The sequence below is a fragment of the Rhineura floridana genome, chromosome 2 (genome assembly GCF_030035675.1).
Source record: "Rhineura floridana isolate rRhiFlo1 chromosome 2, rRhiFlo1.hap2, whole genome shotgun sequence".
NCBI classification, from domain to species: domain Eukaryota; kingdom Metazoa; phylum Chordata; class Lepidosauria; order Squamata; family Rhineuridae; genus Rhineura; species Rhineura floridana.
In genome coordinates, this window is record NC_084481.1 from 95,917,160 (window position 1) to 95,929,104 (window position 11,945).

General features: G+C 42.4%; 1 protein-coding gene across 1 annotated transcript in view; it reads right to left on the reverse strand.

The window, feature by feature from the left end:
• Positions 1-11,945, reverse strand: part of KDM2A (lysine demethylase 2A) — a 542,877-nt gene that overhangs the window by 122,195 nt on the left and 408,737 nt on the right. The gene's annotated exons all lie outside the window — the stretch shown is intronic.

The following is an 11,945-nucleotide window of genomic DNA, read 5'->3' on the forward strand; positions in this document are numbered from 1 at the left end:
TCCAGGGCAGGCAGTTGACTAATTTCATGGACACAGGAACAACTCACAATCTTGCCACAATTCAAGTTCAGCTTATTTTCCTTCATCCATCCACCAGGCACTGTGTCTGGGCACTGGTCTAGGGCTTGCACCACCTCTCCTGATTCAGATACTGTGGAGAAATAGTGCTGAGTGTCATCTGCATGCTGATGACACCTTGCCCCAAAACGTTAGGGGCCCGGAAAGACAATCACCCAATGATCTCTCTGGACAGTCCTGTAGGTAGGACAGGAACCACCATAACACAGAGCCCCCAATTTCCATTCCATGGAGCTGGTCCAGGAGGATACCATGGTCAATGGTATCAAAAGGCACCAAGAGGTCAAGAAGCAGGAGCATGGTCGTACTCCCCCAGTCCTGCTTTCTGTAAAGGTAATCCATCAGGGCAACTAAGGCTAACTCGGTCCCATGGCCAGGCCTGAACCCAGATTGGAGCAGGTCTAAACAGTCTGTGTCTCACAAAAATGCTTGCAGCTCCCCCCCCATTTCTTTCTCCATCATTTCCCCCCAAAAGCAGTGGCGTCACTAGGGTTGGTGTCACCCGGTGCGGTAACTCATGGTGTCACCCCCATGGACCTCCTCCCATATCAGACCATACAGAATCCTTAGTAATGTTTTTTGTACTAATGTTACTCATAAATCGTAATTCCCATATATCACTGAATGTAATGGGAATAGTAGTGACATAAACAACTAGCAAAATTAAAATTACACCTTTAAATTACAATATCATACGCACAGCTCAAATTCTTGCTCTTATTACTAATGGGAGTTAATTATCTTGCATATGCCCATAGTAAATTTTCAGATACTTTCAGACCCTCAGCAATTTTCAAGTGGTCTATGTAGAAGAAAGGTTTGGGAACCCCTGGAATAAGTCACCTGCTTATGTCCCTGTGCTGCTCTCTCCCCTCATTTAGGTGCCTGGGATGCATGCGTGTGGACACACCTCCTTACAATTATGGAAAGTGATTCTTAATAATAAGTCTCCAGACACAAAGTTACATAGGTATTTATCAGTTGTTTAGTAGAAAATTCAGAGCTGCAGGGTCCCTTCATGGTAGTTACAGCCACGTATACCCTTTTTTGCTCCTGGATTAAGAATGAGATCTTTGTTAATGCATTCTCTCACAACAACAAACATCTCTAGGAACCAATCAGCATGAAAGTGGAGAGCATTAGCAACTGAGAAGAGTCTTCTCAGTGGCTGACTCACCTCCTTTCACTCTGATTGGCTCCAATCTGCAGAAAAGGCAAGGAAGCCTATTAGAAGACCCTTTTCATGCTGACTGTAGGATGCTTGGAGACATAGGGACCCTGCTCCCAAAAAAGCAGAGGGACTAAGATCCCCTGGGCGACTACCCTCCTGGTGCTTATGGACATGACCGTAATATATTTTGTGACGTGCAAGTTCGACATTATTTATTAAGTGTGTTTAGGATTACACTGATGGCATTCCCAAATATGTACTTTCACACAGACGTTGGTTTTCCATAACACAATGTTTGTCCAAGCCTCCACACTTGGGGGGGGCACTACTTGCACACCCCTTCCATAAGCACATCAAAGTTGGATACACACCTGAACCAAGACCCAGACAAAAGGGCACTCAAAACAAAAAGGTAATTACAGTGGCTGAGTAGATTTTGTACAGTGGTTATACTGACTGGGCAGCCACTGTCCTTCACATTTTACAAAATACTTTTTCCTATACAAAGATTAAATTTCTGTGTATGAAAAAGTAATATATGAAGTGGTCTCAATAGTGAGAAAAGTAAACAAGTGAATGGTGATCCAAATGTTTTTCATTCTCACGTTATGAAGCTAGCTGCCAGATGATGTATCACCTTCCCTATGCATGCAGCGTAGACTGAAAAAACAGCACCCAAGCCACCATTCAATACGTGCATGTGTTCTTTCCAACATGAATCTACAGGTCTCAAAAAGTAATGTGTGACAAAGTCCTCAAACACCTTATAACATGCCTCAAACATGGTCTCTTGTTCTACCAGCATGCCTTCACACCATCACTTTGCCAAAACACAAGGATAGGTAAATTGCTTTTACGGAGGTTCACAATTATGATTTCCTATTTATTAATCTAAAAATATTTAAAATACATAAAAACAGCCACGGGAAGATATTGGAGAAATATAAAATACATACAAATAAAAAAAGGGGGGGAGGTGAAGAGACCTTAAATGTGCTACTCACCATCTCTCAGCCTATCCTCCCCTCAGGATGAAAACAACGGAGAACCATGACCACCCCCAGGAAGAAGGGCACACTTAAAATATAGAGGAAAAAATCATCTACAACCATAGTGTGAAATCAAATACTTATTAGGACACAGTATGAAGAAATATTTATATAAACATGACTATCAAATATGTTTATGAATTACACAATCTTTAAATATATTTATAGTGCAATCCGATGTTTGTTTACTCAGAAGCAAGTCCCAATGTATTCAATGGGGCTTACTCAAACTGGGAAGTGTGCAGAGAACTACAGCCTCAAGTGATAAGGAACTTGTTCTTTCAACTTGTTCTTTTAAGTTGAGACCTTATCCAAGTCTGAGTCTGTTGGAATTGCTTTTTAATATGTTTTTAAGCCTTTTCTTTGTTTTTTAAAAAATGTTTTTTTAAAGCTTTTAAAACATATTTTCAAAGATGTTTTAATATATTTTAAAATCTGTTTTTATGATGTTTTAAAGTGCTTTTAGTGCTTTTGTTTGCCGTCCTGGGCTCCTACTGGGAGGAAGGGCGGGATATAAATCAAATAATAAATAAATGAACTTCATTCACCCAACCCCAAATTCAGAATCATGCCTCTTTAGGCTGTTTTCCAACTGTTTATTCTTGCTTTATGGTTATTGGATTATAAATGGCTTTATTTCTTGTTGTGAGCTGCCTTGGTTTCCTACCCTACCTCACAGGGTTGTTGGAAAGACTACACACACACACTGCAGATGTATAAATACATACAGCCCATATAATAGTTTATTGTCAAACCAGTTGGTCATTGCAGAAAAATCAGTATTAGTTTTAAAAAAAATCAGTATTCGTTTCCTACAGAATAAAAACTGTAATACCTAAGTAAGCCCTGCCTACTTGCTTTAAAATAGGACTGGAGAAGGGGACAGAAAGAGTTAGAACACAAACACAATTCTTTTTTACATTCACTCCAAAGTCCCATTGATTTTCAGCACGTTCATAACCATGTCTATTCAAAAGTAAATGCTATTGAATTCAATGGGATTTACTCTGGAGATATGGGATTAGCAATGCTTTTACCCCCACAAAAGCAAGTATTGGGAAGGTTTTGAAAACACTGCCCAGGATCTGACTCCTACACACAAGAGGGGAAAAAACTGAAATATATATACTTACCCAATTTATGAGATTTTCAGATAAACGGGGGGGAAACCACCATTTTCTGGCCTTGCAATGAGGTTTACTAGACACTGCCACAGGTCAAACAAACACTTCACTGATTGACTGCAATCCTGAATGGGCGGGGTTAAAGCTACGAAGTGCTATACAGTAGTTTAAAAAAAGATTTAACGGGGCGGCTGATGTTTTTATGTATATCTCGAGAACTGGACCACCTAGAAACTTAATTTTTTTTTAATTAAAGCTGAGAGTCACCCCCCTCTGATGGTGTCACCTGGTGTGGTCCGCACCCCCCTAGTGACGCCACTGCCCAAAAGGGCTATTTACAACTGGTTGATAATTATTCCAATCTAAGGGGTCCAGGGGTGGTTTCTTTCGGAGTGACCTCATGATTGCCTCTTTCAAGGCAGCAAGGACCACTCCCTTATCCAATGAAGTGTTAACCACTCTCCGGAGTCCAGACCTGTGATGGATTCTGGGGGGGAGGGGCATGTTGAAACATCCATTTTGCTTCCCACCAAACAACACAAAACTCCAGTTGCCTTCTACAAGTGCTCCTTTATTCTCCATGCATTACAGTCTGGGGTCCCTTCCCTGGAACCCCATTCACCTCAGAGGGTTTACCTCTGCTGCCCTCAAACAGCCCCAGAGAGCCTGTAACTTAGGGCTTCCTTTAAGGCAGAAAGCCCCTATGGCCCAGCCTGGCAGTCACTAGCCCTTTACTTGCCTTCCGGTTGGCTTGTGGGTAGTAGCCTCTGCCTATCCTGTAGCCATGCTTCTTCCTCCACAAGCCTGGCTCACCTGGGAGCACCTCTCCTTGTCCTCTACCTGCTCTCAGAAAGACTGGGATGTTGCTCTTCACTGCCTCTCCTAGAAGTCCCAGCAAGCAAAGAGCAGGAAGGTGCAACAGTGGGCTAAGGGGAACAATCCCCCCTCCCGCTTCTTAAGCAGTTATCACTTCATACACCTCACCCTTTGGGGTGTTCCTGGAAAAGAGCCCTTTCTTGACCCTTGAGTGAACCCTTTCATTGACCCTTGAGTGAACCCAGCTTGGTTGTTGTGAGGGCTGGGCTGATGGATCCTGCCAAAACTCTCTTGCCTTTGCTCAGCTCCATTGGCTAAATAACACCTTGTACCTGCTGACAGAGGAGAAGGCAGAGCTAGGGAAACCCCAGTTCTGCAGGTTAAAAGTTAAAAAAATGCCTGGCTGATTTCTAATTAAGCAATTTTAAATTGAACTCAATGATAACGTTGGACATGCTCAGTAAGAACCAACTGTCAGTGTTCTAAAAGCCAGACTCACAGCTGCTGGGATTGGCTATTCGGGGGCCACACCCACACCAGACTTTGATTTCACTTTAGACAGTCATGGCTTCCCCCAAAGAATCCTGGGAAGTGTAGTTTGTGAAGGGTGCTGAGAGGAGACTCCTATTCTCCTGACAGAGCTCCAGTGGCCAGAGTGGTTTCACAGTCAGCCGCTCTGACTGAAGCTCTAACTACACTTCCCAGGATTGTTTGGGAGAAACCATGACTGTCTAAAGTGAAATAAAGGCCTGGTGTGGATATGGCCAGGGACAGCTTTGGTTTAAATTTGTTAGGAGGCTACATGTGCCTGCTGTAGAATAAAAAGGTGGGGGAAACGCTGAAAAGCAATGATACTGTTCACAATGTTTTCCTTTTGGAAAGGAAAGGGGCTTCCCCACTGCCCAGTGCCCACCCACGCAATCTCCTCCCCTTCCCCCTCCCTGCCCACTCCCAGGTCAGTTTCACTTTTCCTAAACATGATTGCACAGAAATAAGTCCCACTGAACTAAAAAAAAATGCAGATGATCAAACCCACCTTCGCTTCTCCTCCCTCCTATCCCTTTCCTCTTGCCCCTTCCTTTGTCCCTCCATCCCACCTCCCCTTCAAATCCCCTTCTTTTCCCTCCTCCTCCTCCCCCTCCCCTCCCCTCCCCCTCCCCCTACCCATGGTCAGTTTTACCTATCTTAAGCATGATTGCACGGGAGTAAATACCATTGAACTCAATAAGCATGCAAATGATCAAACCTGCCCTCCCCTCCCCCTTCCTTTGCCCCCCAACCCCTCCTTGCCCCTCCCCTCCCCATCCTTCTGCTCCCCTCTCCCCTCCCTTTCTCCTTCCCTCTCCTCTCCCGTCTTCCTACTCCACCCATATCGTCAGTTTTACCTATCCTGACCATGATTGTATAGTAATAAATCCCATTGAACTCAATAAGCATGCAAATGATCAGAACTGCCTTTCCCCTCCTTTCCCTCTCCTCTTCCTTCCTCCTCCCCTTCCCACTCCAGCTCTCCCTCCCCCTGTCAGTTTTACCTATCCTAAGCATGATTGCAACGGAGTAAATCCCACTGAACTCAATAAACATGCAAATGATCAAACCTGCCCTTCTCTTCCCCTCACCCTCCTGCCTGCTGCCATCCCCTTCCTCCCCTCTGCCTTTCCTCCCCCCCATCCCCTGTAGTCAGTTTCACCTATCTAAGCATGATTGCAGGGGAGTAAATTCCACTGAACTCAATATGCATGTAAATGATCGATCCATTCTCAGCAAACTTGCACAGGATCCCATTTCTTACCTTCAGGATTAAAAAGCAGGGAAATTCACTAATAGGCAAAAAACCTTGTGGTTTAAGAACGTATTCGTATTCGTTCACACAGTGCAGAGTTAAATTGTGGAATTTGCTCCAACAGGAGGTAGCTATCCCAAGACAGCTCCCATTCATAATTAATCAAAACAGAGCCAAATAAAACATAATTCACTAATGAGCAAAAAAACCTTTCAGTTTAAGAATGTACCTAAAGCCCACAGATATTTCTATCAAACTTTAAAAAGCAGGGAAATTGGGCAGCTATAGTGAATGCACCAGGGGAGCAGGAGACCTGACCTCCTTTCTGAGATATTGTACTGCCCTACAAATTTGTCAAAATGCAAACACAATTTGGGTTGGTCTTTCACAGTCCAATCCACTTGCTGTGTAGCTTGGAAGAATTTGGTAACGAGCATATGGTGATGGTGGCAACACCTGCAATCAGCCCAAATAACAGAAACAAGACATGTGCTGGGCTTATCTTGTTTTAGCAGGAAGGAAGTAATAATACAGTAGGGCCCCGCTTCTCGGCACTCCGCTTTTTGGCGTTCCGCTAATACGGCACCAGTGGGGCAATCAGCTGTAGGGGGGCTGGAGCTCCCCATGCTCCAGCTGATCTTCTCCTCCTCTGGGGCGATCAGACTCCTGCACTCCAGCTGATCACGCTGGAGGAGGGAAAGATCAGCTGCAGCACCCTCCAGCTGATCTCCTCCTCTGACACTATCAGCGAGTTAGGTTCCAGACCCCCATGCTACAGCTGATCCGCTTTTCAACGTTGTTTGCTTTTTGGCAGGGGTTGGAACCTAACTCGCCGTATGAGTGGGGCCCTTCTGTATTAAGACAGTTGATATAGTTCAGATAGTCACTTTAAATCTGCCTGATTTACTTTGCAATTTTAGTGATGTTTCCTATAGGAAATTATTTTCTTTTGCTTCTATTTCTGTGAATATGAGAAGTGCAGCAATACTTTGCAAAATTTACACAAAAAAACTCAAAAATAATTGTGGATTAATGGCACTGACTATTCTACAGAATCATCTCCAGTGGACATCAGGAATGTCTCAGTTTATATTCTAGCAAAATTCTAGGTGTGCTCTATGTTTTTAATTGACCGTACCCACCTTTCCTTAAATGAAGTGGTTTAAACATAGCAGGCTGAAAACATGCGTCTTGGGCAGGCAGGTTTGTTTCTTCCAACAGCTAGAGTCATTGCTTAAGTAGCAACATATTGTAATCAGCCTGATTTTACACCAAACTGCAGTTTCAGATTCAACTGTTAATGCACCCCAAATAGAAATAGAACATAACCTCCAATTTGAAACACAAAAGGCTGTCTTCACCATCACATGATACTGACCAATAAAAAGGCTTTAAAATTAATAAAAGTAAATTTGACACAGGTTTCTAGGATGAATAATCAGAGAAATATAATTTTCTAGGTTAGAGTCTCTGTAGAAACAGTAGTAACACAGGAAAGAAGCAAAGTAAGAACACCAGGAAACATACAAAAATGTCATTCTCCATCTTTGGAGATGGCAGGTGTTGCCACCACTCACCATATGCTCAGAGGCACATGTTACCAAATTCTTCCAAGCTACACAGGAAGTGGATTGGACTGTGAAAGACCAACCCAAATTGTGTTTGCATTTTGACAAATTTGTAGGGCAGTACAATATCTCAGAGGGGAGGTCAGGTCTCCTGCTCTCCTGGTGCATTCACTATAGCTGCCCAATTTCCCTGCTTTTTAAAGTTTGATAGAAATATCTGTGGGCTTTAGGTACATTCTTAAACTGAAAGGTTTTTTTGCTCATTAGTGAATTATGTTTTATTTGGCTCTGTTTTGATTAATTATGAATGGGAGCTGTCTTGGGATAGCTACCTCCTGTTGGAGCAAATTCCACAATTTAACTCTGCACTGTGTGAACGAATACTTTCTTTTGTCTGCCCCGAATCTTCCAACATTCAACTTCATTGGATGGCTCTGAGTTCTAATATTATAAAAGAAAGAGAAAAAACCTCTTTATCTAATTTCTCCACACTGTGCATAATTTTATACACCTCTGTCAGGTATCCTCTTACTCACTTTCACTCTAAACTAAAAAGCCCTAAATGTTGTAACCTTTCCTCATACAGGAGTTGCCCTTTCTCAATTCAGTTCAGATTCCATCACAGTATATGTAAAATGAAGATTTTTTGTCCTAATGTGTATCACTTTCTGTATTGAGCTGACACATTTTGTATTGTCACTGTTTAATTTTTTTCTGGTTTTAAGTTGCTTTTGTGTGTTGCCTTTTATTTTGTCAAGTCACTTGGAGACTTTAAAATTTTATAAAGTGACTGATAAATAAAAAGAACAACAACAGCTTTACACTTGCTTATCTTGAATTTAATTTGCCATTCACCCAGTTTGGAGATATCCTTATTTTGTTTTATCCACCATGAACTTGGCTTCCTCACTGCTCTCCCCTGATTTACAAACAACTGTATATTGTTTGGATTGGAGAGATATTTATCATAGAAATTCCTCCAGAATAGTACTGTGCACTCCATGGTCAATGCATTTACATATGTGTGTGAGTAGATGATCAACTTTTAATGAACTGTTCCATCTAGCTTTGGTTCAGGTAGCAGAATGAAGGACTGAATAGTTGCAAATGCAAAACTAATGTCGAAACCTTTGGAGTAAATCTCATTTGTTTCAGTGGTATTTACATGTATAGAAATGCATAGTAAATGGCCGAGTAAGGTTCACAATCCTTTTTATGTTACAACTGTTGTGTAAATGAGAATGAAAGTATTATCATCACTTTTTGCATTAACATATTGTATTGTGAATAACACACATTCATAAATAACACTAACATGTCAATTACGGATGCATTATTAAATGGAAAAAAATCAAAAACCATTTACATCATATTTCTGTTTCTAGGATAATAAAAATGAGGACCAGTGCTTCAAAAATGTATTATGCCCCTGCCTTTATTCTTGGGTTTGCACAAAGTTTAAGAGTTTTATTATTTCTGTTAACTTCCATATTAATCTAATCTATTCAGGAGTATATGGTGATTCTGGATATTTACATTTTTGTGCTATATCAATTTTGGTTGCTATAAATAGATACCAATTCTAAAAACAACCCCTCCTTTAAACAATATTTTGTACAGAATTATGGCAATTTATATCATGTTAATTATAGTTATGCCCCCCATACTTATTTTCTTACAGCTCCATAAAATGTGGATGTAGTCAGCTTCCAGCATGACCAAATACGAAAAGAGGACAGGGCTCCTGGTTCTTTAATAGTTCTTAGGAGTAGGAATTTCAACAGGAACTGTTAAAGGTGCAGAAGCCCTGTCCTCTTTTGAATCTGCCCACCCTGTCAGCTCCAGAAGCCTAACAAAAGGAGAAAAGACTTCTACTCCTGATTTTAAAATCAAAACAAAGTTAATTTAATGAGCATATTTTTGTCTTGCCCTTCCTCCTAGGAGCTCACGACCTACTTGATGGCTATCCCATTAAACTTTCAAATAAATCGTATGAGAGCTGAGAGATGATTATTTATCCTAAGTCATCCAAGGAGCTCTATGGGCTAACTGAAGATCTGAATTCAGATCTTTCTCATTAGTTTTGGTGTGGTAGTTTGTAGCTTCCAACTACATTGCAAACTCAGTGTTCACCTTTCCCTAGTTTTTTGAGTGGCTATGGGTGTTGTGATGAGTTTGTCTTGTGGGAGGTTTCGGATGGCAGTAAGCTTTGAGTTTTTTCCACCCTGAAGCCATTTTGCTGGGATGTGCTGTCCAGTACATAGCTCAATGTAAAATTCTTGCAAGATGCTAAATTCTAGATGCTAATGGACTTTTCTATTAAACTTGTCTTCAACTCTCTCTCCCCCCCCCACTATTGCATGCTACTAAACAAATGCTGAGCTGAAAGCATATAAACACACCTCTCCGTAAAGGAAACACTCAATTCTTTAATCATGGACAACTTCTACACTCCAGAAATGTTCTCCAAAGTAGTGACTTTAAAACAAAAAGAACCAGACACTCTTTCAGGTCACTATCTAATGAAATTCTGTACTAAGTAGCAGAGGCAACCTGTTCTTTCGGGAACTTGGGATGGTATTGCTCACTGTGGCCAAGTGCCTGTAGTTGTTGCCACCATAGAAAGAACTCCTAGGGATTATAGATCTAGGCAAAGCAAAATCAAGTCCCAGAAAGGCTGAGAACTTACTGTGTGAAATTAATGACCACTATTGCAACTTCTCAGAAAATAAAATATACTGAAAAGAACAATGTTGAAATAATAATAATAATAATATTTAATTTGTTTGTCGCCTATCTGGCAATTAGCCACTCTAGGCGACGTACATTAAAAGAGATAAAATACAATAATAACAGATGTAATCACATTAATAACAATAGGTAAAATACTGGACAGTCATCAATACATATAAAAGCAATTATATTAACAACATACGATAAATGACAGGGTCATGGTGATTTACCCAATGACCTCAAAGGCTTGCTGGAATAGCCACGTCTTCAGGGCCTTGCGGAATACATCTAGGGAAGGGGCATGTCGAAGATCACATGGGAGGGAGTTCCAGAGAGTGGGGGCCACCACAGAAAAGGCCCTCTCCCTAGTACCCACCAACCTAGCTGTTTTGGTTGGCGGGATTGAGAGAAGGCCTTGTGTGGCTGATCTAGTTGGGCGGCATAATTGGTGGCGGTGGAGGTGCTCTTTCAGGTAAGCTGGGCCGAAACCGTACAGGGTTTTAAAGGTTAAAACCAACACCTTGAATCGGGCCCGGAAAACAACCGGCAGCCAGTGTAGGTCAAATAATACTGGCGTGATGTGGTCCCGTCAACGGCTGTTGGTAAGTAAGCGCGCCGCTGCATTCTGTATAAGTTGTAATTTCCGGGTCGTTTTCAAGGGTAACCCCACGTAGAGCGCATTACAGTAGTCCAATCGAGAGGTGACCAGGGCATGCACCACGAGCGGGAGCTGTTGAACAGGGAGGTAGGGTTGCAGCCTACGTATAAGGTGTAATTGATACCAAGCTGCCCGGCTCACAGCCGAAATCTGAGCCTCCATGGACAGCTTGGAATCAAGAACAACCCCAAGGCTGCGGACCTGGTCCTGTAGGGGCAACTTCACCCCACCAAACACCAGGTCAACATCTCCTAACGCTCCCTTGTCTCCCACAAGTAGTACCTCGGTCTTATCAGGGTTCAACTTCAACCTGTTCCTGCCCATCCATCCACTCACGGATTCCAGGCACTTGGACATGGTCTCCACAGCCTTCTCCGGTGAAGATTTAAATGAGAGATAGAGCTGAGTGTCATCCGCATATTGGTGACACTGCAGCCCAAATCTCCTGATGATCTCTCCCAGTGGCTTTACATAGATGTTAAATAGCATGGGAGAGAGGATAGAACCCTGTGGCACACCATTGAGAGGCCAAGGGTCTGAAACCTCGTCACCCAATGCTACCTGTTGGTGCCTATCAGAGAGAAAGGACTGGAACCACCGTAAAACCGTGCCTCCCAATCCCAAACTCTCCAGGCGATCTAAAAGGATACCGTGGTCGACGGTATCAAAAGCCTCTGAGAGATCCAGGAGGACAAGGAAGGTGAATTCTCCCCTATCCAGTGCCCTCCTCATATCATCTACCAGAGCGACCAAGGCTGTTTCAGTTCCATGTCCAGTCCTGAAACCCGATTGGTATGGATCTAGATAATCCGTTTCATCCAAGTGTGTCTGCAACTGATTTGCCACCACTCTCTCAATGACCTTGCCCAAGAATGGTAAGTTTGAAATTGGGCGGAAGTTGTTTAAAATCTGGGGATCCAAGGAGGACTTCTTTAAGATGGGTTTAATAATAGCCTCCTTGAGGG